Source organism: Anomalospiza imberbis, unplaced genomic scaffold (genome assembly GCF_031753505.1).
Source record: "Anomalospiza imberbis isolate Cuckoo-Finch-1a 21T00152 unplaced genomic scaffold, ASM3175350v1 scaffold_191, whole genome shotgun sequence".
Taxonomy (NCBI): domain Eukaryota; kingdom Metazoa; phylum Chordata; class Aves; order Passeriformes; family Viduidae; genus Anomalospiza; species Anomalospiza imberbis.
Genome location: NW_027099824.1, coordinates 138,719 through 144,718, shown reverse-complemented (window position 1 = coordinate 144,718; position 6,000 = coordinate 138,719). Strand labels below are relative to the sequence as shown.

At 60.4% G+C, this 6,000-nt stretch overlaps 1 long non-coding RNA gene across 1 annotated transcript; it reads right to left on the bottom strand.

Moving 5' to 3' along the window:
* Window positions 1-790: 790 nt before the first annotated feature.
* LOC137466369 (uncharacterized) lies at window positions 791-1,700 on the bottom strand. The gene is made up of 2 exons (XR_010995133.1): window positions 1,502-1,700; window positions 791-1,038 (listed from the first exon to the last, which is right to left on the bottom strand). It is a non-coding gene; the product is annotated as an uncharacterized lncRNA (long non-coding RNA).
* Between the last annotated feature and the right edge of the window lie 4,300 nt (window positions 1,701-6,000).

Below are 6,000 nucleotides of genomic sequence, written 5' to 3'. Positions count from 1 at the left end.
TCTGGAGCAGGGAGGCTCCGCGGGACCCCCGGGCTGTGCCCCCTCCCAGGCCGTGCCCGCCCCGGTGCTGATGTTCCGCCCGGGCTCTCTCGCTGCTCCCGGCTCCCGCAGTCCCGCCGTGAGCGGGCACCGACCGCCCGGCGCCGCAGGGCCCCGAGCCCCTGCCCAGCAAAGGGTCGGTGTCCATCGCCGGCCCTTGCCGGGGGCTCCGGCCATTGCCCGGCCCCGGCACAACCTGCAGCTCCCAGCGCAGCTCCCCCGAGCCGGGCACTGCGGCTGCCGAACGAGGCAGAATATTCAGCTCCTGGAATCTCTGTTAGCTCTGCTGACATGTGCAAAACCAGCTGCTGCTGAGGCAATCCCAGCTCCGACTGAAGCCTTCCCACCCAAAATGCCGCCTTCGGTTCGGACACACCATTAAGAAATACAAGAGCAAACTGAAAGCTGAATAGAGAATCTTGGAAAATCACATCCGAGAACATTTTGTGATAAAATCACAAATGTTAACAGAAGCTGAGAAAGTCAACAATGTTAGAAAACAAGCTTCCAACACTGGGACTAGAAGAGCTCAGGCAATCCATTTGAATGGAATGAGCCCTCTCTTTCTGACATGGGAGCAACGCCATGGAATTTCCCAAACCAGGGAAATGGGGAGCCCTGGCAGCAGCGGCTTCACACGCAGCAATGACACAGAACAGGGCAGGGCAAGAGGCTGACAAAATTCTAACTTCTACTTGCAATGAAGAACCTGTTTCTACTATAGCCACTATTAATATAGAGTCAAAAAGACTAAAAATACTAGTAATAACAACTGTACCATTAATAGCAAAAATAGAGATAATTGAAATAATAATGGTAATAAAAACCCTACCATACTTATACAAGGTTTGCATGGCCAGGTTTTGGTAAGGGAGGGGCTCTAGGAGCACCTTCTGGTAGAGCAGCTGCTCCTCCATGTCCCACAGAGTCAATTCCAGCCGGCTCCAGGATGGACCGGCCGCCAGCCAAGGCTGGGCCAGTTAGAAATGGTGGTAACGCCTTTGGGATAAGAGATTTAAGAAAAAGAAAATGGGTGATCGTGTAGCTGTAACTTGTGAGCAGGGAAGAGCAGGGTGAGAACATGTGAGAGGAACAGCTCTGCACACCCCAGGGCAGGGCAGAAGGGGCAGGAGCTGCTCCAGGTGCTGGAGCTGATTGCCCTGAGATTCCCTGGTGCAGTTCCTGGTGAGGCAGCTGGGCCCCTGCAGCCCATGGAGGGCACGGAGAGCAGAGATGCACCTGCAGCGCCTGGAGGAGCCCGTGCCGGAGCAGGGGGATGCCTGAGCGGAGCTGTGACCCCACGAGAAACCTGTGCTGGAGCAGGGACCTGGCAGGGACCTGCAAACCCCTGGAGAGAGGAGCCCACGCTGGAGCAGGGTCCTGCTAGGACCTGTGAGCCCATGGAAGAGCGAGCCACGCTGCAGCAGTTTGTGAAGAACTGCTGTCCCTGAGATGAACTCACCTTGGAGAAGTTCATGGAGAAGTGTCTCGGGGAGGGACCCCAGCACAGCAGGGGAACGACTCCTCTCCCCGAGCAGCAGGAGAAACAAGAGGTGATGACCTGACCAGAACCCCCATTCCCTGTCTCCCTGCACCCACTGGGGGAGGAGGTAGAGCTGGGAAGGAGGGAGGGATGGGCAGAAGGGGTTTTTAAAGCTTTATTTTACTTCTCACTATCCTGCCCTGATCTGGATAGCAATAAATTCCACTAATATCCCTAATTTCCAAAATGTTTTGCCCCTGATGGCATTTGCTGAGTGATCTGCCCCAGTCCTTAACTCAACCCATGAAGCCTTCCTTCTGTTTTCTCTCTCCTGGCCATCTCTGGAGGGGAGTGAGAGAGCAGCTTTGGTGGGTGCCTGGCATCCAGCCAGGGTGAAGAGACAACACTTCCTTTCCTTCATTCTTTCTTTCTTTCCAGAGGTCACGGTGCAGAGGTTGAGTGGGGCTTTGATGGAGGGAGTGAAGGTGGTGGGGAGTGGTGGGGACAGGAGCCACAGGGACGTGGGACAGGCATCAGAGGGGCCCGGGCAGCTGGCAGGGGGCAAGGCCTGTCCCCCTGGCCCAGCAGCAGCCCCGTGCCCTGCCCAAGGCGCTCCCAGCAGGGGCTGGGCCCCAGAGGCAGGGGGAGAGCCCAGTCCCGGGGGCGGCGTTTCTGCCCCGACCCCCGTCCAGCCCAGCCTGCCCCGTGTGCGCAGTGACCGCTGGCACGGGCTGCACTGGACACTGTGACCTGCTGGGGACACTGAGAGCTGCCCCGCTGGGACACTGCCCTTGGCACTTCACAGGCACAAACAGACCCCAGCCAGCACCGCCCCTGGTCATGTCCCAGGCACCGGAGAGCATCACAGCCAGCCCCGCTCCTGGTGGTGTCCCAGGCACCAGAGCACATCCCAGCCCCGCTCCTGGTGGTGTCCCAGGCACCAGAGCACATCCCAGCCCCGCTCCTGGTGATGTCCCAGGCACCAGAGCACATCCCAGCCCCGCTCCTGGTGATGTCCCAGGCCTTACGAGTGTTCCATGTGTGGGAAGAGCTCCTCACACAGCCCAGCCTTGACCCAACACCAACAGAGGCACCACCAAGGGCAGCCCTGCGAGTGCCCCCAGTGTGGGAAGAGCTCCGTGCGCTGCTCCAGCTCCATCCCCCATGGGAGGATCCGTGCTGGATGATCCCCAGTGAGCCCCGGTGGGCAGAGCCCCGGTGATCCGTGGTGCCGCTGATCCGTGTTGGGAAGACACCTGGCTGGGGGCTCCACATCCTCCTGGCTCCCCTTGCCCTGGATTTTATTTTTTCATTTCTCTTTGCCCTTTCAAAACCCTCAAAAGCAGGTAAAAATAAAGACGTTGAGCTAAGACGAGGATGGGGACACGGGGGTCTTGCAGGGAATGTGGGGGATGCTGGGTTTGAGGGACCGGAGGGTTCCTGGGAGGGCCCTGGGGGTTGCTCAGGGCTTTGGGGACACCAGGCTGAGTGGCTCCGGTTGCACTGGGAGACCCTGGTGGAGGTTCTGGGGAAGCTGGTCAAGGACCCCCCATCCCTGTCCCCATTCCTGGTCCCATTCCCAGTCCCTGTCCCCATTCCCAGTCCCATTCCCAGTCCTGTTCCTGGTCTCTGCCCCCATTCCCAGTCCTATTCCTGGTCTCTGTCCCCATTCCTGTCCCCATTCCCGGTCCCTGTCCCCATTCCCGGTCCCTGTCCGCATTCCCATTCCCTGTCCCCATTCCCGGTCCCTGTCCCCATTCCCATTCCCTGTCCCCATTCCCATTCCCATTCCCTGTCCCCATTCCCGGTCCGTGTCCCCATTCCCGGTCGCTGTCCCCATTCCCTGTCCCCATTCCCGGTCCCTGTCCCCATTCCCATTCCCTGTCCCCATTCCCGGTCCCTGTCCCCATTCCCATTCCCTGTCCCCATTCCCGGTCCCTGTCCCCTCTCACCGACGCCGCCGCCATCGCTCCAGCCCCCCCGGCCCTCACGTGACCGAGCAAACCCCGCGCTGCTCCCGCCGTATTTGCATAGCCCCGCCCCTTGGCCTGGCCCCGCCCCCGCCGGCTGCAGCCGCGTCCGGGCGCTGTTTGCTCCCAGTTCCCTCCCAGTGCTCCCAGTGAGGCGGTACTGGGAGGGAGAGCGCTCCCAGCTCCTTCCCGGTGCTCTCACCATCGTTCCCAGTGCTCCCAGTAAGGCGGTACTGGGAGGGAGAGCGCTCCCAGCTCCTTCCCGGTGCTCTCACCATCGTTCCCAGTGCTCCCAGTAAGAGCGGTACTGGGAGGGAGAGCGCTCCCAGCTCCTTCCCCGTGCTCTCACCATCGTTCCCAGTGCTCCCAGTAAGAGCGGTACTGGGAGGGAGAGCGCTCCCAGCTCCTTCCCGGTGCTCTCACCATCGTTCCCAGTGCTCCCAGTGAGGCGGTACTGGGAGGGAGAGCGCTCCCAGTTCCTTCCCGGTGCTCTCACCATCGTTCCCAGTGCTCCCAGTGAGGCGGTACTGGGAGGGAGAGCGCTCCCAGCTCCTTCCCGGTGCTCTCACCATCGTTCCCAGTGCTCCCAGTAAGGCGGTACTGGGAGGGAGAGCGCTCCCAGCTCCTTCCCGGTGCTCTCACCATCGTTCCCAGTGCTCCCAGTAAGAGCGGTACTGGGAGGGAGAGCGCTCCCAGCTCCTTCCCCGTGCTCTCACCATCGTTCCCAGTGCTCCCAGTAAGAGCGGTACTGGGAGGGAGAGCGCTCCCAGCTCCTTCCCGGTGCTCTCACCATCGTTCCCAGTGCTCCCAGTGAGGCGGTACTGGGAGGGAGAGCGCTCCCAGTTCCTTCCCGGTGCTCTCACCATCGTTCCCAGTGCTCCCAGTAAGAGCGGTACTGGGAGGGAGAGCGCTCCCAGTTCCTTCCCGGTGCTCTCACCATCGTTCCCAGTGCTCCCAGTGAGGCGGTACTGGGAGGGAGAGCGCTCCCAGCTCCTTCCCGGTGCTCTCACCATCGTTCCCAGTGCTCCCAGTAAGAGCGGTACTGGGAGGGAGAGCGCTCCCAGCTCCTTCCCGGTGCTCTCACCATCGTTCCCAGTGCTCCCAGTAGCGCTCCCAGTGCCGGGCGGGCGGGGCCGCTTTGGAACCCCCCCAGGGCAGAGCGCGGCTGCTTTTGGGTGTCGGCACCGCCCGGGCCGGGCTGGGAGCGGAGGAGGAGCGGGAGGGAGAAGAGGGAGAGAGGAGGAGGAAAAGGAAAGGGAAAAAGAGGAGCGGGAGGAAAAGAAGGACCAGGAGGAAGAGGAGCGGGAGGAGGGACAGCGGAGGAGCGGGAGGAGGAGCAGCCCCAGCCCCAACCCCACGCGGTTCCCCCGCTCGGGCCGCGGCTCCTGCGGCTCCGCCAGCATCGCCCCCCCAGAACCGCAGGGGAGCGGGGAGGGGGAGCTCGCCCCAAATCCATCGCGGGGTCTCCGGCAGGGTTGTTTGGCAGGGCAGGGGATGTTTGGGTCTTGCAGGACCCCAAAGCTGAGCCGGAAATGGCCCTGCAGGGACCTTGGGGGGTGCCACGTGGCGATCACCCGGTACCGGCAGGCAGAGGAGGGATATCAGATATGAGAAGGTCGGAGACCGCCCAGCCCCGAGCACCCTCAGCGGTGAGAGGGACACAGAGCCCCTGGTCCCCAGCTCTGCACAAGCATTCCCTGAGGCCAGAGGGATGGAGACACCCCGAGCATCCCCCAGGGTGAAGGGACAGAGACCCCGAGCATCCCCTGGGCTGAGAGGGACAGAGACTGCCCCGAGCACCCCCTGGCACAGGGTGAGAGGGAGGGAGACAACCCAGGCATTCCCTGGGATGAGAACGATGGAGACCCCTGGAGAATGGCCTGGGGTGACAGGGACAGGGACACCCCCTGGGGAATGGTCTGAGGTGACAGGGACAGCGACAGGGACACCCCTGGGGAATGGCTTTGGGTGACAGGGACAGACCCTGGGGAATGGTCTGGGGTGACAGGGACAACCCCCCCAAGCCCCTCCCAGGCATCACCCAGGGTGAGAGGCACAGAGACCCCTCGAGCATCCCCTGGAGACCGGACAAAAAAACTTGAGTTTTTTGAGTTTTTAAACAGATATAAGAAATCAAACTTAACTCTGCATAAAATACTTGACGGATATTTGATTTTCCCACAAGTCACTTGTGATGGAAACGCAAACAAATCCCAAACATGAATAAACTGACAATAGAAGCAGTTCTGTGGCAATTCCAAGTTTCATCGGTTCCTGCACAGCTCCAGCTCAGCTGCTGGCAGGTTCTGATAAAAGAAAAGTTAAAATTTGGCCCAATACAGATTTTTCAAAGGAAGGCAAAGCTATGTGTAGCTGTCACAAAGGAGACAGGGACAAAGAAAATAATGATTCTCACATTTGGCAAAGCCCCCAAGCCTATGAATTCGGGGGTTATTTGGGAATTTAGACACTTGAGCTGGGCTTCTGGTAGGATTTTAACCGCCTTGT